Genomic DNA, 25479 nt, shown 5'->3' with positions numbered 1-25479 from the left:
AAAAATACAAAATTAGCTGGGCGTGGTGGCACATGCCTGTGATTTCAGCTACTTGGGAGGCTGAGGCAGAAGAATCGCTTGAAACTGGGAGGCGGAGGTTGCAGTGAGCCGAGATCACACCATTGCCCTCCAGCTTGGGCAACAAGAGTGAAACTCCATCTGAAAAAAAAAAAGTATTAATTTTAATAGAGGATCAGCATAATGAGGGACACAACAGCACAAAGTAAAGATGACTCGAGAGAATATAGAACTAAGCAGAGGCCAGGCATGGTGGCTCAAGCCTGTAATCTCAGCAATTTGGGAAGACTAGGCAGGAGGATCGCTCAAGGCCTGGAGTTGGAGACTAGCCTGCACAACAGAGTGAGACCCTGTGTCTACCAAAAAAAGAAAAACGCCAGGTGTGGTGGTGGTGAACACCTGTTGTTCCAGCTACTTGGAGTCTGGGGTGGGAGGACCCCTTGAGCCTGGGAAGTCTAGGCTACAGTGAGCCAAGATCATGCCATTGCACTCCTGGGAGATAGTGAGACCCTGTCTTAGAAAGAAAAAGAAAAGAAAAGAAAGTGCTGACCCCCTACTTCTCCCACCCTCTCTGGAACCTCACTTGTCAGTTCTTCCTCCCACTTCCCTGTATCATTACATATCCCCCCCTTTTAGCTCCTTCTCACCATTTAAACTAATCAAACTTCTTATATTTAAAAAAAAAAACTCTCCCTAAACTCAGTGTTTCCCCTGCTTTAGGTCGCCAGCACACCCACTGAGCCATCTGCTTTCCCTGGTGCCTTCTCCACACAGCAGCCTGGGCCACGTCTCTAATCCATGAATCTCATCACATTACCCCTCCCCCATTTACATCACTTCTCCTTGCCTTGGGTATTAAGTCCAAACCCCTGGTCTGCCCTGCCTTGCAAGGCAGCCTCACTGCTTGCCCCTCTCCATTTTACCTGCTGTAGAGTCCAACTGAGCCTCACCTGCACCTTGAATGCCCACTCTCTCTCCTCTGGGAGCCTCTGAAGTGGGTGATGCCCTCTGCTTAGAATATGCTTCCCCTTAAATCTCTACTCTCTTCCTGGCTAGCTTTGGCTCCTCTGTCACTTGTCTGCTTTGGCATCATCTCCTCCTGGAAGCCTTCCTTGACTCCCCAGATTCTCAGGAGCATGGGAGGTGAGGTGCTCCTCCCATATATGAATGGAGATTAGGGAGTATGTGTTATTCATGTTTAATTCACCAGTGCTTAGCTCAGTGCCTGGCACAAAACAGTCACTGTGGTGGCCAAGGTAATGACCCCCACCCCCAATTGCTCATGTCCTATGTTACACCACACAATTACATAGGAAGGGGGAATTAAGAGTGCAGATGGAATTAATGTTGCTAATCAGGTGACTTTAAAACAAGATTATCCTGGAGTATCTGGGTGAGCCCATGTAATTACAAGTGTTCTTTAAATGTGGAAGAGGGAGGCAGAAGGTTAAGAACCAGAGATAGTGGGCACAATGGCTCATGCCTGTATTACCAATACTTTGGGAGGCCAAGGCAGGAAAATCCCTTGAGTCCAGGAGTTCAAGGTCAGCCCTGGCAACATAGCAAGGCCCCATCTCTACAAAAAAAAAAAAAAAACAAACCCAAAATTCCCCGAGTGTCATGGCACTTACCTGTAGTCCCAGCTACTGGGAGGGATGAGGTGGGAGGATCGCTTGAGCCTGGGAGTTTGAGGCTACAATGAGCCATGATAGGATCACTGAACTCCATCTTGAGTGACACAGCAAGGTCCTGTTTCTAAAGAAAAAAAGGACATTGGAATCAGGGTCCCCTCCATCCTAAGGTACCTACAAGGCATCTCTCTCTGCAAATGAGTAAACATCATCCTCCAACTCCTCACAGAGTGGAGCAGCAGGAAAACTCCCTCACCTCATTTCTGTGCTGCTTGGGAGGCCTGGACAGCCCAATAACCAGCTGCTTGCTGATGAAGCAATCGGGAAATGGCTCGAGTTGAACTAAGGAGAATTTGGATCATTCTTTTGGTTCTCAATAGGCAGGGTAGGGGCCAGGCATGGTGGCTCATATGTGTAATCCTTGCACTTTTGGAGGCCAAGGTGAGAGGATCACTTGAGGCCAGGAGCTCAAGACCAGCCTGGGCAACATAGTGAGACCCAGGTGGCATGCACCTGTGGTCCCCACTACTTGGTAGAATGAGGTGGGAGGGTTGATCACTTGATCCCAGGAGTTTCAGGCTGCAGTGAGCCATAATCACACCACTGCACTCCAGCCTGGGTGACAGAGCCAGACCATGTCTGAAAAAGTAAAAAATAAATAAATAAATAAAAAAATACAGAGAGAGACTATAGGCAGCCACCACCACATCTGGCTAATTTTTAAATATTCTGTAGAGACGAGGTCTTGCTAGGTTGCCCAGGCTGGTCTAAAACTCCTGGCATCAGGCCAGGCGTGGTGGCTCATGCCTGCAATCCCAGCACTTTGGGAGGCCAAGGCAGGCAAATCACCCGAGGTCAGGAGTTTGAGACCAGCCTGGCCAATGTGGCGAAACCCCATCTCTACTAAAAATACAAAAATTGGCCAGGCAGTAGTGGCATGGGCCTGTAATCCCAGGTACTCGGGAGGTTGAGGCAGGAGAACCACTTGAACCTGGGAGGCGGAGGTTGCAGTGAGTCAAGATCGCGTCACTGCATGCATTCCACCCTGGGTGACAAAGTCAGACTCTGTCTCAAAACAAACAAACAACAAACAAACAAACAAAAAAACTCCTGGCATCAAAAGATCTTCCTATCTCACCCTCCCACCCTCCCAATGCCCTGGGATTATATTTTTTGTTTACTATAATTGAAGACACTTTTTCTTATACTGCTTTAAGATATAAAGAAAAAAAACCAGATAATAACAAATGTTGGTGAAGTCCAGGCACAGTGGCTTAGCCTGTAATTCCAGAACTTTGGGAGGCTGAGGTGGGCAGATCACTTGGGGCCAGGAGTAAGAGACCAGCCTGAGCAACATGGTAAAACCCCATCACTACAAAAAAGTATAAAAATTAGCCAGGCATGGTGGCATGCACCTGTAATTATCAGCTACTCAGGAGGCTGAGATGAGAAAATCACTTGTGCCTGGGAGGTCAAGGCTGCAGTGAACTGTGATGGCATCACTGTGCTGCAGCCTGAGAGACAGAGCAAGCCCCTGTCTAGAAAAAAAAAAAGTCAGCAAAGATGTGGAGGAATTGGAACCCACATACATTACTGTTGGGAACATAAAATCGTGTAACCATGCTTTTCTTGTCATTTTAATTGGATTTTTTAAAAATCAAGACAGGGTCTTGCTATCTTGCCCAGGCTGATCTTGAACTTGTAGGCTCAAGCCATCCTCCCAACTGAGCCTCCTGAGTAGCTGGGACTACAGGTGTGAGCCATCACACCCAACTGGTGTAGCCACTTTAGAAGACAAACTGGCAGTTTCTCAAAAGGCTAAACATACAGTCATCGTATAATGCAACAATTTCACTCCTAGGCCTATATCCCAGAGAAATAGAAATATATGTCTGCACAAAAACTTGTACAGCAATCTTCATAGCAACATTGTTCATAATAGCCAATACGTGGAAACAACCCAAATGTCCACCAACTGATGAACAGATAAACAAAATGCAGTGTGTCTCTACCATGGAATATTATTCAGCCACAGAAGAAATGAAATACTGATACACACTATGACATAAAGGAACTTTGAAAACATTGTGCTAAGAAGGAAAAAAAAGCCACAAAAGATCACATATTGTACAATTCTACTTGTCCAGATTAGGAAATTCTATAATGATAAAAAATGAATCAATGGTTGCCTAAGGCTGGGGGGCCAAGGCAGGTAGGGGGGGAGTAGGAGGTAGTGGCTAAGAGGTGTGGATTTCTCTATACGGTAATGAAAGGTTCTAAAAGTGACTGTGGTGATCGATGCACAGCTCTGTGAATATTCTAAAACCTACTGAATTGCAGATTTCAATAAATAAATAAATTGAAGAGTATGTGAATCATATTTTAATACAGCTATTATTTAAAATAATAAGTGGCTGGGCACAGGTGGTCATGCCTGCCTGTAATCCCAGCACTTTGGAGGCTGAGGCAGGAGGATCACTTGAGGTCAGGAGTTTGAGCCTAGTCTGAGCAATCTAGCAAGATCCCATCTCTATGATAAAAAAATTAAAAAATTAGCTGGGCATGGTGGCACACGTCCGTAGTCCCAGCTACCTGGGAGACTGAGGATTGCTTAAGCCCAGGAGTTTGAGGCTACAGTGAACCATGATCATGTCACTGTACTGCAGCCTGGGTGACAGAGCAAGACCCTGTCTCTAAAAAGGAAAGAAAATACAAGTTTTTATCACTTTGTGAGTGTAGCCAAGTTTGAGGAGAAATAGACAAGAATAAAAGAGCACTGAATAACGAGAGTAAGTGGCTGGTTAGGCCCAGTTGCTAGCTAAGTGGCTTCTGAAACATTCATTAGTAAAGTTAAAGCTCTGGGGACAGTCATGCAGTCAAACAATGAATGCTAAATTCATTACAAATGCTGATGGTCTTTCTTTACATGCCTTCTAGTGAAAAATTCCTAAGTGCCTAAATAGCAAGTCTGCAATGATAGCAGCTGTTTATTAAAAACTACAAAAAAGAAATGGAGGCTGGGCATGGTGGCTCATGCCTGTAATCCCTGCACTTTGGGAGGCTGAGGTGGGCAGATCACCTGAGGTCAGGAGTTTGAGACCAGCCTGGCCAACACGGTGAAACCCTATCTCTACTAAAAATACAAAAATTAGATGGGTGTGGTGGCAGGCACCTGTAATCCCAGCTACTCAGGAGGCTGAGGCAGGAGAATTGCTTGAACCCAGAAGGCAGAGGTTGCAGTGAGCCAAAATCACGCCATTGCACCAGCCTGGGCGACAAAAGCAAGACACCATCTTTAAAAAATAAAGATAAAAAAAGGCATCTTCTTCAAGAATGACATAGTGTTTCATGATAAAGAAGCCCTAATTTTGCATTTGTTCAAGTATTGATTAGATTTAGCAAATATGACACCAATCTTGGACAAAGTGCAAACAACAATTTCATTTTCTCCTTAATCAAAACTGATTAGGTAGTCTAATACCAATTCTGATCTTATTAAAAACTGATAAGATAAAAAAAATCAGGGAATGATGGAGCCAATAAGATGTTACAACCTGTTCTAAGGAGAATTCCAAAACCCACACATATTTGAGACCATTAAGCATGATGAAATATATCTGATTACTATATTTAAAAATAAACTGATTATATAGCCAACAACAATTGGGCAGGGGTCTCCTCATCCACAGCCACACAATCCTGATCACGCAGCTATGTGGTTGCAAGGCCTGCATAGCCTAGAAGGGACTGGTCTGACTTGAGATTTCACTTCATTCATATTTGTATTTTGAGACAGGGTCCTGCTCTGTCACCCAGGCTGGAGTGCCGTGGTATAATCATAGCTCACTGCAGCCTTGACCAGCTGGGCTCAAGAGATCCTCCTGCCTCAGCTGTACCAGTACCTGGGAATACAGGCAAGTACCACCATATCAGGCTATTTTTTAAAAAAAATTTTTGTAGACAGAGAAGTCTTACTATGTTGTCCAAGATGGTCTCAAACTCCTAGCCTCAAGAGATCTGCCCACCTCAGCCTCCTGAGTAACTGGGGCCATAGGTACACACCACCATGCCCGGCCATATTTATTTTATTTTATTAAATTTCTTTCTTTTATTTTTGTAGAGGGAGGTCTTGCTATGTTGCAAGGCTGTTGTCGAACTCATGGCCTTAAAACATACTCCCATCTCTGCCTCTCAAACTGTTGCAACTATAGGTGTGAGCCACTGCACCTGTGTGGCCTGACTTGCGATTTCTTTAATCTAGCATCCTTTACTTGGTAGGATTGGGAAAGGCAGTAGTGTTTTCAAAAATTACTTAATAATTCAATTAGAACCAAACTCAACCTTGACTCCTGCCTTCTCTCACAGCTCACATCTAGTCTGTCAGGAAATCCTATTGACTGACTTCATCTCCCGCCTGGATGTTGCCAAATCTCAGTCCCCCTGCTTCTACCCAAATCTTCCCACAGTCTTTCTCAACTCAGCAGCCAGGGGGTGCTTTTAAATCAGGAGAAAGATCACGATGCTTCCCTGCTCAGAACTCACCCCCAACACCCCCACCCACAGTTCCCATTTCAGTCAGAGTAAAAGCCAAAGCCCCAGCAATAGCCTCCAGGGCTTACATGATCTATACTGATCCCAGCCCAGCAACTCCCTGGCCTCCTCGCCTGCTTCACTCCCTCTATCTCTTTGCTTCTCTGGCCTCCTTCCAGAGCCTCAGACACACCAGGGAGTTTCCTCCTAATGCCTTTATCCTGTTGACTCAGCCTACAGTGCTCTTCCCTCAGCACCTTGGCCAGCTCCATCACCTGCTTCAAACTTTTGCTCAATTTTCACTTATGAGGCCAACCCTGACCACTCTACCTAACATTGCCATCTGTCCCCATTCCCTGCATGCTCATTTCTTTCTTTTTGAGATGGGGTCTTGCTCTATTGCCCAGGCTGAAGTACAGTGGTGCAATCACAGCTCACAGCAACCTCAATGCCCTAGGCTTAAACAATCCTCCTGTCTCAGCCTCCCTAGGAGCTGAGACTACAGGTGCACGCCAGAACACCTAGCTAATTTTTTTTTTTTTTTTTTGAGACAGAGTCTTACTCTGTCACCTAGGCTGGAGTGCAATGGCATGATCTTGGCTCACTGAAACCTCTGCCTCCTGGATTCAAGTGATTCTCTGCCTCAGCCTCCCAAGTAGCTGGGATTACAGGTACGCACCACCACACCGGGCTTATTTTTGTATTCTTAGTAGAGATGGGGTTTCACCATCTTTGCCAGGCTGGTCTTGAACTCCTGACCTCATGATCCACCCCCCTCAGCCTCCCAAAGTGCTGGGATTACAGGCGTGAACCACCACGCCCAGCCTTTTCTTTAAAATTTTTATAGACATGAGGTCTCACTATGTTGCCCAGGCTGGTCTTAAGCTCCTGGGCTTGAGCAATCTTCCCACCTCAGCCTCCCAAAGTGCTGGGATTACAGGCGTGAGCAACTGCCCCTGGCTTCATGTTCATTTCTCCTTGCTGCTGCAACAAAGTACCCTACATTTAGTGGCTTAAAACACCAGAAATCTACCATCTTACAGTTCTGGGTCCCAGAAACCCAGCTAGGTCTAGTAAGGCTAAAGTCAAGGTGTCAGAGGGGCTGCATTCCTTTTGGAGACTCTAGAGAGAATGTGCTCCCTTGCCTTTTCCAGTTTCTAGAAGCCACCCCCATTCCTTGACTCACCTTGAAGATGGCCCCTGACTCCATCTTCAAAGTCAGAAGTGCAGCATCTTCAAATCTTCCTCTCTGACCTCTTCTTTCATCACCACATCTCCTTCTCTAATTCTGACTCTCCTACCTCCTTTCTCTTATAAAGATCCTTGTGACTGGCGGGCATGGGGGCTCCCATCTATAATCCCAACATTTTGGGAGGCCAAAGAGGAAGGAATGCTTGAGGCCAAGAGTTCAAGATCAGCCTTGGCATCATAGCAAGACCCTGCCTTTACAAAGTTAAAATTAAAATCAGCTGGGCATGGTGATGCACATCTGTAGTCCCAGCTACTGGAGAGGTGAAGGTGGGAGGATTGCTTTAGCTTAGGAGGTCAAGGCTGCAGTGAGCTACGATCACATCACTGCACTCCAGCCTGGGTAGGAGAGTGAGAGACTCCGTCTCAAATATAAGAAAAGAAATATATATTTGGTATTTGCCCCTGGTTCCTGGCACAAAGCTTCTAAAGCTCTTATAAAGTCCTTAGTGATAGAGGTAATAGGAGCACCTTCTGTTTTAATATTTGGTCTTAGTCCCAGGTTCCTGACACAAGGGCCTCTAAGTTCTTTCAGACCTGCAGCATGGTAAGAAAGCATGTGGGATGCTGTTGAGATGCCTGGGTGGCTGGAAGTTCCTAGACTGCTTCAGAAGGGCTGGTTGCCAGAGAAACCAACCACATTTTTTTTTTTAAATGGAGTTTGGCTCTTGCAGCCCAGGCTGGAGTGCAATGGGACAATCTCGGCTCACCACAACCTCCGCCTCCTGGGTTCAAGCTATTCTCCTGCCTCAGCCTCCTGAGTAGCTGGGATTACAGGCATGTGCCACCATGACCAGCTAATTTTTGTATTTTTAGTAGAGACGGGGTTTCATCATGTTGGTAAGGCTGGTCTTGAACTCCTGACATTAGGTGATCTGCCCACCTCGGCCTCCCAAAGTGTTGGGATTACAGGCATGAGCCACCGTGCCCAACCCCAACCACATTTTTTGAGGCTTGGAACTTTCAGCCTTACTGGCTGAACTCCAGGAGGCAAAAGGAGCTGGAGATTGACTTAACCACCAATGGCCAATGATTTTATCAATAATGCCTCCATAAAAATCCTAAACAACAGGGTTTGGAGAGCTTCTGTGTTGCTGAACACAAGGAGGTGCTGGGAGGGTAGCGTGCCCAACAGAGGGCATGGAAGCTCTGTGCCCCTCCCCACTTACCCTGCAATACATCTCTTTCATTGGCTGCTCCTGAGATGCAGCCTTTACACTGAGCCAGTAATAGAAAATAAACTGGCCAGATGTGGTGGCTCATGCCTGTAATCCAAGCACTTTCGGAGGCAGAGGTGGGGAATCACTTGAGCCCAGGAATTTGAGACCAGACTGGGCAATGTAACAAGACCCCATCTATACAAAAAATTTAAAAAAATTAGCCAGATGTGGTGGTGGGAAACTTGTAATTCCAGCTACTTGAGAGGCTGAAGCAGGAAAATCACTTGAGCCCTGGAGGTTGAGGCTTCAATGAGCTATGATTGCACCAGTGCACTCCAGCCTGGGCAACAGAACGAGACCCTGTCTCTTAAAAAAAAAGGAAAAAAACCCTGTTTTTCTAAGTTCTGTGAGTTGTTCTAGCAAATAATTAAACCCAAGAAGAGGGTCATGGGAACCCCTGATTTCTAACTGGTTGGTCAAAATACAGGTGACAACCTAGGACTTGCAACTGGCATCTAAAGTGAGGTTGGTCTTGTGGGACTGAGCCCCTAATCTGTAGGGTCTGCACTAACTCCAGGTAGTGTCAGGATGGAACTGTGGGATACGCAGTTGGTATCCAGAGAGTTGGAGAATTGGTGTAGAAACTCTGCACTCACATTTGGTCAGAAGTGTGTGAGTAGAGAGAAACATGGGTTCTTCTCTCACCTGTCTACCTGCTTAACTGCATAGGAAAGGCAATGCATGGTGCTCATGAACAAAGCAAGCATTAAAGTCAAACAAGACCCAACATTTGACTCAGTCTTAATATCCAGGTGAGCTTGGGCAAATCACTTATTATCCACAAGTCTTCATCATTTTGTGTGTAAAATGGAGATAACTGTGGCACCTATCTGTGATTTTGTGAGAACTAATGAAATACTATGATTGGTGTTATTGTGATCATTATACCTATTCTAAACTATTTGACAAGGACAGGGATGCATAATAACATCAACAGATTAGAAACTGTAATGAGGTCTCTTGGGCAAAATTCCATACAAGCAAATTACTGTCTCTCCAAAGCATTCCTGCCACACTTAATTCACCATTCCCTGAATAAAATGTGCCATTTTCATTGTCCAAGTCTTTACAGTGCTGGTTTCCCTGCCTGGGCAGCTCACTCCATCCCATCCCAGCCCATTCCCCATCCCTCCACCTCCCCCTTCCCTCCCCACTCTCATGCAACTCTTCTTCATCTTTCAGGACCCGGTTTCAATGTTACCTTAACTGGAAGCTTCTCTCACCCTCCAGAAGAGCTTCCCATTGCACTTCATGCATGTACTGTTATTTGACCATTTTTGTGTTATAGTTCAAGTCTTTTTGTACCTGAATAAGATGTTGCCCAGTCAGTCTCTCTTCCTGGACTCTGAAGTCTTTCATGGTAGATTCAGCTGAAAGTGACATAAAGACATTCTTTAAAAAAAAAGAAAAAAAAAAAGAGGGATGACACAGACAGACATCAGTACTTAAAAGTTTTAAATGATATGTCAAAAGCAAACAAAATTCAAGGGCTTCTAGGAAAAATGTAGGAGGGAAGGTGTCACTGGGAAATATGATAAAGGGTAATTTTTATTTTATTTTATTTTTTGAGAAATGGTCTTGCTCTATTGCCAAGGCTGTACTGCAGTAGTGAGATCAAAGCTCACTGCAGCCTCAACCTCCTGGGCTCAAGAAATCTTCCCACCTGATTTTTATTGTGTTTAAGAAACACAGTCTTACTCTGTTACCAAAGCTGGAGTGCAGTGGTATGATCATAGCTTACTGCAGCCTCAACCTCCTAGGCTCAAGTGATCCTCCAGTCTCAGCATCCCTAGGACCTGGGACTACAGGTGTCCACCACAATGTCCAGCTCATTTTTTTTTTAATTTTTAGTAGAGACAAAGTGTCGTTATGTTGACCAGGCTGATGGTAATCTCCTACCCTCAAGCAGTTCTCCCACCTCAGCCTTCCAAAGTGCTGGGATTACAGGTGTGAGCTGCCACATCTGGCTCAGGGGGTTAATTTTTAATTATATAAAGAGCTCAAAGCAAATAGTAGAAGGAGCCTAAATGCCTATAGCGGCTGACTGGTAAACTGTGATACATCCATATAATAAAATATTATGCAACCATGAAAAGGATTAAGAAAGATCAATAGGTATTGGCATAGATGTCCACGAAATATGAAAATGTGAAGTGATGTCCAATTAGCCTGTATCTTGAAAAATATGGCCCTTTTTCTCAGTAGCAATTACTTCCTGAGATAAGATTATGGGTCTAAAGAGTAAAGGAAATTTTTCACTTCTTTCTTAAAAATATTTACTATTTTTATAATTTAAAGAGATTAAATAAATAGATCATCAAATTAGTAAAAGACACATTAACTCTATAAATAAATGGAGAAGTCACAGAGAGCCCAGGCATGGTGGCTCACACTTATAATACCAGCACTTTGGGAGGGGGTGGGGGAGGATTGCTTGAGGGCAGGAGTTCCAGACCAGCCTGGAAAACATAGCAAGACATCATCTGTACTAAAAAAAAAAAAAAAAAAATTGCCAGGCACGGTGGCATGTGCCTACAGTCCCAGCTACTGAGGTGGAAGGATCACCTGAGCCCAGGAGGTCAAGACTGTGGTAAGTTGAGACTGTGCTTGTGCCACTACACTCAAGCCTGGAAGACAGAGCGAGACTTAGTCTCAAAAAAAAAAAGACAATAAAGAAATAAAGCTAACAAGCTAACATAAGAAAAGATATTAAAATGTGACAAATAAGATGGGCACGGTGGCTCATGCCTGTAATCCCAGCACTTTGGGAGGCCGAGGTGGATGGATCATGAGTTCAGGAGTTCAAGACCAGCTTGACGAACATGGTGAAACCCTGTCTCTACTAAAAATGCAAAAATTAGCCAGGCATGGTGGCGTGTGCCTGCAATCCCAGCTACTCAGGAGGCTGAGGCAGGAGAATCGCTTGAACCTGGGAGGCGGAGGTTGCAGTGAGCCAAAGTCATGCCACTGCACTCCAGCCTGGTGAGAGAGCAAGACTCTGTCTCAAAAAAAAAAAGTGACAAATGAAAATAAAGTAATATGAGGTCTTTTATTTATTAAAAATAATCAAACAGAAAATAACTTGTTAAATTATAATACCCTGTGCTGGCAAAGGTGCAGTGAAATGGGCGTTTTCTTATACTATTAGTGATGTTTAAATTGTAAATAAACCTTCCAGGGTAAAGCTTGGCAATTTTTTAAAAATAATACAGACAGTGACTCACCATACTGCCTCCTCCAACTCCTGGCCTCAAGCAGTCCTCCCACCTCAACCTCCAAAAGTGCTGGGATTATAGGTCGACAGCCACCATGCCTGAAAGCTTGGCAATTTACATCAAGCATAATAAGAATGCTCATGCCCTGTGACTCACAGTAATCTCACTTCTGGAAATATCATCTTTGGATATAATTCAACCTAAACAAAAGGTCATATGCACAAACACAGTGAAAATCTTGGAGTTTTTTTTTTCTCTTTTTTAAAAATATATGGAATGCTTCACAAATTTGCATGTCATTCTTGCACAGAGGCCACGCCAATCTCTCTATTGTTCCAACTTTAGTATATGTGCTACCGAAGCAAGCATGAGTAATTTAAGATAAAGTGGTTAAGTGAAATAAAGAAGAGTTACGGGGAATTTAAAAATCTATGGTATTTATAGGGATCTCATTAACAGCTAAGTAAATATTAGCTGCTACTTTTATTATTTTTATGGTAATTCCACTCAATTAAAAATTGTCGCTAAAAATTACCATTGTCATGGAACACAATGTATCCTACAATATAACTGTAAAAACAGATACAATTTGTCCCTTGGTATATGGGGGGATTGGTTCCAGCTCCTCCATTTCTATGTATACCAAAATCCACACATACTCAAGTTTTCCAGTCAGTCCTGGGGTATTGAGATATATATATATATATAAAATAAGAAAATTAGTGAGGTGTGGTGACAAGCACCTGTAGTCCCAGCTACTTGTGAGGCTGAGTCAGGAGGATTGCTTGAGCCTACAGTGAGCCATAATTGCACCACTGCACTCCAGTCTGGGCAACAGAGTGAGACAGAAGGTTGACTGTTCAATAGAATTTTTCTGTTGACTTGAACATATGGTCAGGACTGTGGTATATGAAAATTCTTCTTAAGATAACTATCTAATCCAATTAATGCTGGAATTGGGAACAGAAAATGTTTTGGTGACTATTTATTCCTTCACTTGCTGTTATATAAACTATTGCCAGTGGGTACTTAACAACCAAGAATGTCATCTCTGAGCTACTCACAATGAAAGGTGATGTCTGGGACCCAGGTGTGTTCAGGTCCCCATGTCTGGGCTATGGGTGCTGAGTGGGACTTACTTATCCATCCATTTTCTATATTCTGGCACTGGGAAACTTGGGTTTATCCATCTTGATAAAAGGTCATTTAAATTCCACTTGGCAAGAACCACAAATGGAAGAAAGGTCATGAAATCACAGGCTAGCCCTTGTTCTCAAGGGAATCTTCAGCTTAGGTGGCTCTGTAAAAGAGGAATCATATTGTTGAAAAATCATCGCAGGTCAGCTGAGGTGGCCCATACCTATAATCCCAGCCCATTGGGAGACTAAGGCAGGAGGATCCCATGAGGCCAGGAGTTCAAGACCAGCCTAGGCAACACAGTGAAACCTCATCTCTACAAAAAATTAGAAAATGAGCTGGGTGCGGTGGCACATTCCTATAGTCCCAGCTACTCTGCAGGCTGAAGTGGGAGGATGAAAGTGGAAGCTGCAGAAGTGGAAGCTGCAGTGAGCTCTGACCTCACCACTGCATTCCAGCCTGGGTGACAGAGTGAGACCCTGTCTCAATATACACATACATACACACACACACACACACGCACACACACAGACACATGCAGACACACACACACCCCCTCATCTCAGTCTGTCCAGCCTTGACTAAATAAAAGGGTCTTCTGGTTACAGAAGAGGTATGCTCTTTTGTAGGACAGGGAGGGACCAGCAAGCTTGTTCACAGTCTTTTCCTCATCCTCTGCTTAGTTTTCCAAGAACCCTCACAGTGGAAACAGAGTCACTGGGAAAAGGACCTAAATCTTTATATTACCAGGGGAGAAATATGCCTCCTTTGTCAATTAATAAATAGAATACCTGCCTTAAAATCGAGGGAGTTCTGCTAGAATGAATCACTCCCTACAACCCTGACCTATGCAGGGAACATGAAAAACTGGAGTTTGGCCAGGCGCAGTGGCTCACACCTGTAATCCCAGCACTTTGGGAGGCCGAGGCGGTGGACCATCTGAGGTCAGGAGATTGAGACCAGCCTGGCCAACATGGTGAAACCCCATCTCTACTAAAAATACAAAAATTAGCTGGGCGTGGTAGTGGATGTGTGTAATCCCAGTTACTCAGGAGGCTGAGGCAGGAAAATCAGTTGAACCCGGGAGGTGGAGGTTGCAGTGAGCCGAGATCGCACCACTGCACTCCAGCATAGGTGACAGAGCGAGACTCTGTCTTAAAAAAAAACAAAAAACAAAACTGGAGTTTGGGGGCCTATAATATTGTAGGCCACATTCCAGATTGGAGAGACCTTACCAAAGTACAGCCTTTCCACAAAGCACTGCCAAACACCAGCTGGCTGTCTCCATGGGACAACACCATATCTCTGGCTCTTGTTTCCCCAGGAGATGCTCTATTCCAGCCTTCCCTTACGTTTTGTATCCCGCACATTTCCTAGCGTAAGGCCTCAAAACATAGCAGGCTGCCGAGTCACTGCTGATCTACTGCATATCTGACTTCAGACTCCAGCAGGGCACTTTGTCTTTGAGAAATTAAAGAGAAGAGAATGGACCCAGACTGATGCTGGCCAACTTAGCGGTCCAAAGATATAAGCTGCTCAAACTGAGTACAGTGCCTCTGATTTTCTGAGTCTGCCCTGCTCCTAGGGCTCTTTGGATCAAATTAATTTCTCCTTGTTGAAGAAATTGTTTGCTAGAATATAAAAAATTTGGCCAGGCACAGTGGCTCATGCCTCTAATCCCAGCACTTTGGGGGGCCGAGGCAGATGGATAACAAGGTAAGGAGTTCAAGACCAGCCTGGCCAACATGGAGAAACTCGTCTCTACTAAAAACACAAACATTAGCTGGGTATGGTGGCACGGGCCTGTAGTCCCAGCTACTCAGGAGGCTGAGGCAGGAGAATTGCTTGAACCCAGGAGGTGGAGGTTGCAGTGAGCTGAGACTGTGCCATTGTACTCCAGCCTGGGTGACAGAGCAAAACTCCATCTCAAAAAACAAAACAAAACAAAAAAAAAAAAAAAGAAAAGAGAATATAAAAAATTTAAAGAAGAAAAAAATGTTAAAATAAAATTTTCTCCTAAAGAGCACTCAAAAGCACACTCCCACCAATGCTGGATCTATTTATCTCTCTCTTGCTTTTTTTTTCTGAGATAGGGTCTCTCACTCTATCACCCAGGCTGGAGTATAGTGGCAAGGTCATGGCTCACTGAGGCTTTCAATTCCTGGACTCAAGCTATCCTCTCACTTCAGCCTCCTAAGTAGCTGGGATTGTAGGTGCATGCCACCATGCCTGGCTAATTTTTTTCATTTTTTGTAGAGAGGGTGTTCTCACTATGTGGCCCAGGCTGGTCTTGAACTCCTGAGTCAAACTAATCCTCCTGCCTTGGCCTCCCAAAGTGCTGGGATTATAGGCTTTAGCCACTGTGCCCAGTCTATTTATCTTTCTATAACTCACATATTAAATCTTCCTCCTTAAATTGCCTCCTACCCATCCATCTGCAGGGATAGCAAACACAGGTATCAGCGGGTCAGGCAACCTACGTGAGGGAAGGAGGCTGGAGTAATGTGGGAGACCGGGGGAAACTGTAGCAAACTGCAAGGTATTCACTTCAACAGTTCTTCAACACTGTGATGGTCAAACCAAACACAGAAACAGGAAGCCCAGTTCAGTCACCAGCAGCCAACGTGGGATATTTCATCTACATGCTACAAGGCAAACTGCTTAGGATGAATGACCTGGTCTCCACCAACCTACTCTTGGGGTCCAGCCGCTCCTGCCCAAGTCCCTACACTCTACTGACATGACCCACATTCACAGTACTCTCCTGACACCTTTTCTTGTTCACTTTTTTTTTCCCCAACAAATTTTGTTTGTTTTTTTTTTTTTTTTACTTTTTTTGAGACAAAGTCCCCCTCTGTCACACAGGCTGAAGTATAGTGGGGTGATTATGGCTCACTGCAGCTTCCATCTTCTGGGATCAAGTGATCCTCCCACCTCAGCCTCCCAAGTAGTTGGGATTACAGGCATGTACCACCACACCTGGTTAAGTATATTATTTTTCTTTTTTCTTTCTTTCTTTTTTTTTTTTTTTTTTGTTATTGAGACGAAGTCTCACCCTGTCACCAGGCTGGAGTGCAGTGGGGCGATCTCAGCTTACTGCAACCTCCAACTCCCAGGTTCAAGCAATTCTCCTGCTTTAGCCTCCCAGGTAGCTAGGATTACAGGTGTATGCCACCATTCCTGGCTAATTTTTGTATTTTTAGTAGAGACGGGGTTTCACCATGTTGGCCAGGCCGGTCTTGAGCACCTGACCTCAGGTGATCCACCCACATCGGCCTCCCAAACTGCTGGGATCACAGGCACGAGCCACTGCACCCAACCAGTTTATTATTTTTTCTAGGGACAGGGTCTCACTATGTTGCCCAGGTTGGTCTTCAACTTCTGGGCATAAGCAATCCCCTGGCCCCCTCCTCCCACAGTGCTGGAATTACAGGCTTGAGCCAATACATCAGGCTCTAACAAATATTTCTTGAGCACCTACTACATACCAGGCACTATAATAGGTGCCCAGGAAACAGCAGTGAACAAGGTATAAGAGTTTCTGCCCTCACAGAGCTTATAGGGTAGCAGGAAATTGATATAGTTTGAATGTTTGTCTCACCCAATTCTCATATTGAAATTAAATCCCTAATGTTGGAGGTGGTGGCTGGTGGGAGGTGTGTGGGTCATGGGGGCAGATCCCTCATGAATGGCTTAGTGCCCTCCCCATGGTAATAAGTGAGTTCTCTCTCTACTAGTTCATGTGAGAGCTAACTGTTTAAAGAGCCTGGCACCTCCTCCCCTATCCCTTGCTCCGTCTTCTCACCAAGTGATGTGCTGGCTCCTCCTTCTCCTTCTACCATGAGTGGAAACCTCCTGAGGTCCTCACCAGCAGATGCTGGCACTATCCTTTTTTTTTTCTGAGACAGGGTCTCACTCTGACACTCAGGTTAGACAGCAGTGGTGTAATTATGGCTCACTGCAACCCTGACCTCCTGGGCTAAAGAGATCTTTTTACCTGAGCCTCCCAAGTAGCTGGGACCATAGGCATGCATTAGGCATGCATCAGTGCACCATCATGCCTGGCTGATTTTTTTTTTTTTTTTTTTAGTAGAGACAATGTCTCACCATGTTTCCCAGGCTGGTTTCAAACTTCTGGGCTCAAGCAATCCTCCTGCCTCAGCGTCCCAAAGTGCTGGGATTATAGGTGTGGGCCACTGTGCCCAGCCTGGCACCATGCTACTTGTATAGTCTGCAGAACTGTGAGCCAAATAAACTGTTTTTCTTTATAAAGTACCCAGCCTCAGGTGTTTCCTTATAGCAATGCAAAATGGACTAATCTAGGAATCATATGCCAGCACTTACCAGACTGTGATGAGCATGTGACAGAAGTACAGAGTGGGACTGAAACGTTCCCCAGGGGCGTCTTGTTGCATCAGAGAGAGTGGGGTGAGACATCTCGGCTGAGGCTAAAGATGAGTAAAGACGAGAGTGAAAGAGTGATGATGGGGGTAAGGAGAGGGTTTCCTGAAGAAGGACCAGTAAAGTCCCCCAAGAAAACTGTGAGGTCACTTCCTGGAAATCACCAGCATCCCATTTCCCATTGGCAAGGAGCTCAGCACGGTCCCTTGGATAACCAAACCTATGCCCAAATCCCATCTGTGTGAGTCTATCTGCCGGGACCCTTCTTAGCATATTAGAGTCCAATCAGGAGACAAAAACCACTCAAAAGTTTAAAGTGGTAAAATTTAATACAGAGAATTATTCATTATAACAGGGCAACAGCATAATAAGAGATTGGCTACCAAAAAGTAAAAAGAACTCTAGAGAACATAGGACTATCAGAGGCCAGGCATGGTGGCTCATGCTTATAATTCCAGTAATATGAAAAGCCAAGGCAGGAGGATTGCTTCAGGCCAGGAGTTTGAGACCAGCCTGGGAAACACAGCGAGACCCTGTCTCTACCAAAGAAAAAAAAAAATAGCCAGGTGTGATGGTGCACACCTGTAGTCCTAGCTACTTGGGAGGCTGAGGTGGGAGTATTGCTTGAGCCAGGGAGGTCATGGCTGCAGCGAGCTATGATTTCATCACTGTGCTTTAGCCTGGGCAACAGATGGAGACCCTGTCTCAAAAAAAAAAAAAAAGTATAGGACCAGCTGATACAATGAACAGTAACTGCCCCTACTGTCCCTATGATGAGATGGAGTGACCAAGAAAGGGACTCCTCACTAGGGCTGAGATCCAGTCACCCTTGGAGAGGGCACAGTCATGGGTAATTCAATGGCAGAATTGCTGCATTACCACATGGTGGAACATGCTAGCAATCTGCCCTCTGGAATTTGCTGAAAATCTGCCTTCTATGGTGCTAGATTAAGCTATGAATGAACAGTTGTCTCACTACAAAACCACCCATGCAGGTGCAGAGAAACTGCTGGTCACTGGGTGCTGCTGAGCACCGTGCAGGGCAGGAGCCCAGTGCTGGACAAGCTCAGTGGCTGTGGAGATTGACACACTACAATCAGAAAGAACAGCCTCTTACAAAGTCCCTCTAGCACAATGTAGTGACAACATTTAATAATGCACCAGCTGATAGAGGAAGCATATAAGGAACCCACGTCTATGTTTGCAGAGCAGGCAGTGAAGGGTGAATTTGGAACTGATGTGCAGTCATTGGATGGACAGCTGGTACATGACACATTTCAATCTACCAAGGAAAAAAGGAAGAGAGAAAAGAGATAGAGGACCAGGCATGGTGGTTCACTCCTATAATCCCAGCAGTTTGGGAGGCCAAGGCAGGTGGATCACTTGGGTCCAGGAGTTTGAAATCCAGCCTGAGTGACATAGTGAAACCCTGTCTCTACTAAAAATAAAAAAAATTAGCTGAGTGTGGTGGCTTGTGACTGTAGTCCCAACTGCTCAAGAGGCTGAGGTAAAAGGATCCCAAGTGTCTGAGAGTTCAAGGCTGGAGTGAGCCATGATCACACTATTGCACTCCTGCCTGGGTGACACAGCGAGATCCTGTCTCAAAAAAAGAAATGCTGGTGAAAATTTGAAGAAATTGGAACCCACATACATTATAGGTGGGAACAAAAAATGGTTTAACCACCTTGGGTGTTTCTTTCTTGTCATTTTAATTTGATTTTTTTAAAAATCGAGATAGGATCTCACTATCTTGCCCAGGCTGGTCTCTTTTAACTTGTAGGCTCAAGTGATCCTCCCACCTCAGCCTCTCATGTAGCTGGGATTACAGGTGTGAGTCACTGCACCTGACTGGTGTAACCACTTTGGAAAATAGTTTCTCAAAAGGCTAAATGTACAGTATCATAGAATGCAACAATTTCTCTCCTAGGTATATATCCCAGAGAAATAAAAATATATGTCCACACAAAAACTTATAAATGAATATTCATAGCAGCATTATTCACAGTGGCCAATACATGGAAACAACCCAAATGTTCATCAACTGATGAATAAACAAAATGTGGTGTGTCTCTACCATGGAATATTATTCAGCCATAGAAGGAACGAAATACTGACACATGCTATGACAGGAAGGAACTCTGAAAACACTGTGCTAAGAGGGAAAAAAAACCCAGCCACAGACAATCACATATTGCACAATCCTATTTATATAAAAGGTCCAAGCCGGGTGCGGTGGCTCACACCTGTAATCCCACTTTGGGAGGCCGAGGCAGGCAGATCATGAGGTCAGCAGTTTGAGACCAGCCTGACCAACATAGTGAAACTCTGTCTCTACTAAAAATACAATAATTAGCCAGGTGTGGTGGCAGGCGCCCATAATCCCAGCTACTCAGAAGACTGAGGCAGAAGAATTGCTTGAACCCAGGAGGCAGAGATTGCAGTGAGCTGAGATTGCACCATTGCACTCCAGCCTAGATGACAGAGCAAGACTCTGTCTCAAAAAAAAAGAAGAAAAAAAAAGGTCCAGATTAGGCAAATCTATAGTGACAGAAAATAGATCAGTGGTTGCCTATGGGAACACAGGGAGATGAGGGGAGTAGAAGTGGCTAAGAAGTGTGGATTTCTCTACAGGGTAATGAAAGCTTCTAAAATGGATTGTGATGATAGATGCACAGCTCCATCAATATTATAAAAACCACTGAATTGCATACTTTGATAAATGAATTTATGGTATGTGAACTATATTTCAATAAAGTTGTTATTTAAAAAAAGGGAATGGGGGCCAGGCACAGGTGGCTCATACTTGCCTATAATCCCAGCAATTTGGGAGGCTGAGGCAGGAGGATCACTTGAGGCTAGGAGTTTGAGACCATCGTGGGAAACACAGCACTATCCCATCTCTACAACAAAAAATTAAAAATTTAGCTTTGCATGGTGGTGTACGTCTGTAGTCCCAGCTACTTGGGAGGTCAAGGTGGGAGTAGTGCTTGAGCCCAGGAGTTTGAAGCTACAGCGAGCCATGATCACACAACTGCACTACAGCCTGAGTGACAGAGCAAGACCCTGTCTCTAAAAAGGAAAGAAAAGAAATGCAAGTTTTAATCACTCTGTGAGGGTAAACAAGTTTGAGGGGAAAAGAGAAGAACAAAAGAGCACTGAATGGTGAGAGTGGGAGGCTGGTTAGGCTCATTGCTAGCTAAGGGACTTCTGAAAAATTCGTGAGTAAAATCACAGCTCTGGGGGTCAGTCAGGCAGCCAAATGATGAATGTGAAATCCATTACAAATGCCCACCGTCTTTCTTTACATTCCTTCTAGTGCAAAATTCCTAACTGCCTAAATAGCAAGTGTTCTGAAATGATAGCAGCTGTTTATTAAAGAAATAACATCTCAAATTTTAAAAATCATGAGTCAAATATTATTTTCCTCCTCCCATTTTACAGGTGTGCAACCTAAACAACAGAGAATTTAAGTAATTTTTCTAAGTGGCAGAGCACAGATTTAAATCCTATCACTTTGGCCTCAGAGTTTGTGCTTTATTTTATTATTTTAAAATTCATCTTTTTTAAAACCAAGAGGCTTATGCAAAATTCTGCTAGGATTCAAAAAAAGCCTCTTGCTTTTCCTGACCATGGGTGCAGGCAGGGCTCATGCTGCATTTTCTTTACTTATAATTGGATGGAGACATGATGGATGGAGATATGATGACAGGAGCTCTCTTGGTCATCGTGCACCAGAAAGGAGAGTGAAGAGAAGCACAGGGAAGCCAGTCTTAACCATGTTTGAGCAACTGAAACAATGTCAGCCTCAGCCTACCTGCACAATTACTTTTATGTGAGAAAAACAGGCACCTCCCTATTTGGAAAATCACTGCTAGCTACAGTAGCAAACAATCCTCAAGTTATTCCTGGTAACATTATTCCTACAGCCCCAATCCTTTTAACTCATGACATTAGCTCTACATTTCTCTATTGTTCCTAACATCTAGTTCATAACCAAGAGCTTATGTTATTAAATAAGCTTTGAGTTAACAGGATTAATGAATGAAGAGTTTAAAGATACCAAAAAAATCTCATAGAAGTACACGCTGAATGTGCCAACTGACTACTATGAACTAATTTACTTTTGAGAAACATGCTATTTCTTATATGCTACTGACAGTGCCTGTAAAAATGGTGCACTTTAACTGGCTGTTTTATTTTCTCCCCAATCTTAATATCTTATATCCACAGACTGAGATCAGAGCACCAGCATATACAATGTCACTTTATACTAGAGTTAGGAGGTGAAACAAAGAGTAGAAATCAGACTCACTTTGCTAGCTGCTCTCCTCTGTCCAGAATATTTTAAAGGAGACTGTATTCCCCCAGGGCTCACTGACCTGGCACTCTCTCCTTGCGGAGGCTCACACCACTGTCTTGTGCAGCTCTCAGTGCTTTTGCAGAATGTGTCACCATGCTATAAAACACCTTCTCCTCCACCTCTCAACCTAAGCATGTATCACTTGGCTTCAGGACAGCTTGTCTTCTCACTGTCCTGCCTTTCCTTCTGAACGTCTTGGTCTTTGTGGTGGCCTCTCATCTCACTATCCTGGTGAAGCTTTGGGGTCATTACTTCTTCAGTTGCTTCCCTCACTAATATATCAATTGAAGACAGTATGGATGAGTTGCTTTAGAGTAATACTGTGACCCTAGAACCAGCTGGTCCCAGGACTTCTTCTGACTCTAAAACCAGATATAGTTGGAATAAAATATGCTCCCTAGAATGAGATTGTCATCATTACCTGGACTTTTTAATCTGCATTTTTGCTCATGCTATTCCTTCTATCAGGAGTAGCTTTGTCTCTCCCTGGTGACATTCTTCTCTTCCAGCAAGGCCTAATTTAAGTGTAATTTACTTCATAAAGTTCCTGTCACCTTGGAATTAACCTCCCTTCTACACAGTGTCATTGTTCACCTTGTTCAAATCTTTATAAATTCAGGCTCAGGCCTGTGTGGTCATGGAGTGTGACTTTTTACCAAAAGGAACACCTTGGCCAGGCACAGTGGCTTGTGCCTGTAATCCCAGCACTTTGGGAGGCCGAGGCAGATGGATCACCTGAGGTCAGGAGTTCGAGACCAGCCTGACCAACATGGAGAAACCCTGTCTCTACTAAAAATACAAAATTAGCTGGGTGTGGTGGTGGGCACCTGTAATCCCAGCTACTTGGGAGGCTGAAGCCAAAGAATCACTTCAACGAAGGAGGCAGAGGTTGCCGTGAGCCAAGATAGCGCCACGGCACTCCAGCCTGGACAACAAGAGTGAAACTCTGTCTCAAAAAAAAAAAAAAAAAAAAAAAAAAGAACACCTCATGCACTTTACAAGGAGCTCCTTCAGGAAAGGATAGCACCTCGTGTAAAGGAGAGCTCTCTGATTGATTAATTAATTAATTAAAGACATTCAGAAATTAAATTAATTAAAGACATTCAGAAATTTAGCTTTATCACAGGCAGCTGTTCACACGTAAAACTAATTTGGTTACCTTCATATGTATACACATGTAGCTAGTGAATTGACATAACTATTAAACTGGAGAATCAACAGAAACATGCCAAGGACTGGCCCTTACCTTCCACAGTGACCTCAATTTCAGGAACCTTTCCATTACTCTCAGGGCTTCATGGTCTTTTTGGGGACTGCAAGGCTGAAAAATAAGCACAGAATTAATTTAGTATATTGTAGGAAAAAATACAGAAGGAGATGCTTTATAAGAGCAGAGTATTAAAATTTATTCAGTTTGGCTCTTTTCAAAGGAACCTGCAGAATTAAACTTGTAGTGTAATCCTCCACAGGGGGCTCAACAAAGCCATGGAAACATGAATGAAGTGGGATTGCAAATGTGACATTTCCAATAAAAAATTTTTTTTAAAAAAAGAAGGAAAAAGAGGTCCATTAAATAAAACACTTTAAAAAGCCAAGAAACTAACTGCCAGTTCCACAAAGAGAGTGGCCAATGATTCTGTGTGATTTAAGGAATGCTGAGAAAGGATGTCTTAATGCAGTGAAATATAATAGGAAGTACAGGTAATCTCTTACCTTTAGTGTTTATTTTATTAGCCATTCCAGGAGGCGAGTAGGAAATAACTAGTTCAGGTCTAGAAAGAAAACCAAGAAATGTTATGGTAGCCAGTACAATGGTGGTCTCACAGCTAGTAAAACAGTCGTGATGTGACCAGTGTTTTTCCCTAAAGGCGTTCGCAGAATCATCCTGTAATGTAACAATAATTTCTATCATTGTGGACAAAAACCCTGACTTTTCCTTCCCATGACTGGCAAGTAATTATATGAAGAGTAAATTACTTCTTTCATGAAAAAGAAAATTAACACTAGTATACTTTCTTCAGCCACTAAAATTCTACAGAAATGTAGATATAATAAGAAACTCAACCATCACATCAGGCCAGGTGCGGTGTCTCATGCCTGTAATCCCAGCACTTTTGGAGACTGAAGTGGGTGGGTCACCCGAGGTCCGGAGTTCGAGACCAGCCTGACCAACTTGGTGAAACCCTGTCTCTACTAAAAACAGAAAAATTAGCTGTCTCTATTAAAAACACAAAAATTAGCCAGGCATGGTGGTGCATGCCTGTAATCCCAGCTACTTGGGAGGGTGAGGCAAGAGAATCGCTTGAACCCAGGAGGCGAAATTTGCAATGAGTCGAGATCACGCCATTGCATTCCAGCCTGGGCAACAAGAGTGAACCTCTGTCTCAAAAAAACAAAAAAGAAAAGAAATTCAATCATTAATATTTAGTTGCTCACAAGATTGACCCAGGAATAACAGAGCAGCTAAAACCCAGCAAATTAGACTTCATTCAAGTACTTAGGTGTACTGTGAGCCACCATGGTGCCTCTCAACACCATGGAGGCAGTGGTCACTATTCTTGCACTGACGAAGACAGCTGAGTACAGGATGGGGGACTGCAGGGGCAATGGAGAGTGCCAGGACTGCAGCTCAGAGCCAGGCTTTTCCATCAAGGACTTACAGCCACGCCTGTCACCTCTAGCTAGAAAAACATTTTAGTAGAAATATCATTTTATTGTTTTAATTCCAGAAATGACTACAGTGGCAAATATAACTTACTTTTTTAATATTGTTGTTGTTGTTGTCGAGGCAGAGTCTCACTCTGTCGCCCAGGCTAGAGTACAGTGCTGTGATCTGGGCTCACTGCAGCCTCTGCCTCCCAGATTCAAGCGATTCTCCTGCTTCAGGCTCCCAAGTAGCTGGGATTACAGGCACCAGCCAACATGCCTGGCTAATTTTTAACATTTTTAGTAGATATGTTGGTCAGGCTGGTCTTGAACTCCTGACCTCAGGTGATTCACCTGCCTTGGCCTCCCAAAGTGCTGGGATTACAGGTGTGAGCCACCATACCTGGCCTGGAACTTACTTTTTAACAACAAACTTGGTTTTATTACTCCACAGACGATCCTTTCAAGTCATGGAATTCCAAACCAGGTAGGGCTTGGAAAGGAAATTCTGTCTGGCAAGCCTTCTACATACAGGAACTCGGGGTTTGATTCAAACACAGAATATGGTACTTTTACTGCCTCAGTGAGTCCAAGAGCTTGAGCTGAAAGTGCAAGAGAACATAATTTGTAGAAGATAAAATTTGACACACACATTCTTTTTATTTGTATCTGCATTCTCAAGTACATTATGAACAAGTTCCCTACAATCAAGCAATAGTCACTTCACATTGAAGGCATTTTGCTTAGGATATTGGGCAAATCTGAAGAACAAGCCTAAAAGATAAGTACTTTCAGGAGGAATATTTTAACACTTTTCTTTGTTTTTTTTTCTTTGAGATGGAGTCTTGCTCTCTTGCCTAGGCTAGAGTGCAGTGGTGTGATCTCAGCTCACTGTAATCTCCACCTCCCGGGTTCACGTGATTCTCCTGCCTCAGCCTCCCAAGTAGCTGGGACTACAGTCACACGTCACCACACCCAGCTAATTTTTTGTATTTTTAGTAGAGATGAGGTTTCACCATGTTAGCCAGGATGGTCTCAATCTCCTGACCTCAAGTGATCCATCTGCCTCAGCC

General features: G+C 44.1%; 2 long non-coding RNA genes and 1 other non-coding gene across 4 annotated transcripts; all 3 read right to left on the bottom strand.

The window, feature by feature from the left end:
- Positions 1-54: 54 nt before the first annotated feature.
- LOC129523666 (uncharacterized) lies at positions 55-10017 on the bottom strand. Its single transcript, XR_008667236.1, has 3 exons — positions 9953-10017; positions 1650-1773; positions 55-159 (listed from the first exon to the last, which is right to left on the bottom strand). It is a non-coding gene; the product is annotated as an uncharacterized lncRNA (long non-coding RNA).
- Positions 10018-12127: 2110 nt separating this feature from the next.
- LOC129523940 (U6 spliceosomal RNA) lies at positions 12128-12231 on the bottom strand. Its single transcript, XR_008667575.1, has one exon. It is a non-coding gene; the product is annotated as a U6 spliceosomal RNA (small nuclear RNA).
- A 530-nt stretch (positions 12232-12761) lies between these two features.
- Positions 12762-25002, bottom strand: LOC134758868 (uncharacterized). 2 transcript variants are annotated; one of them, XR_010134533.1, is made up of 5 exons: positions 24826-25002; positions 23474-23532; positions 23007-23081; positions 17344-17447; positions 12762-13162 (listed from the first exon to the last, which is right to left on the bottom strand). It is a non-coding gene; the product is annotated as an uncharacterized lncRNA (long non-coding RNA). The 2 variants fall into 2 exon arrangements; XR_010134534.1 differs by lacking the exon at positions 24826-25002 and adding an exon at positions 24519-24797.
- Positions 25003-25479: the final 477 nt, after the last annotated feature.

This window comes from Gorilla gorilla, chromosome 6, assembly GCF_029281585.2.
Source record: "Gorilla gorilla gorilla isolate KB3781 chromosome 6, NHGRI_mGorGor1-v2.1_pri, whole genome shotgun sequence".
Taxonomy (NCBI): domain Eukaryota; kingdom Metazoa; phylum Chordata; class Mammalia; order Primates; family Hominidae; genus Gorilla; species Gorilla gorilla.
The sequence above is the reverse complement of the archived record's forward strand: the minus strand, read 5'-3'. Positions and strand labels throughout refer to the sequence as shown.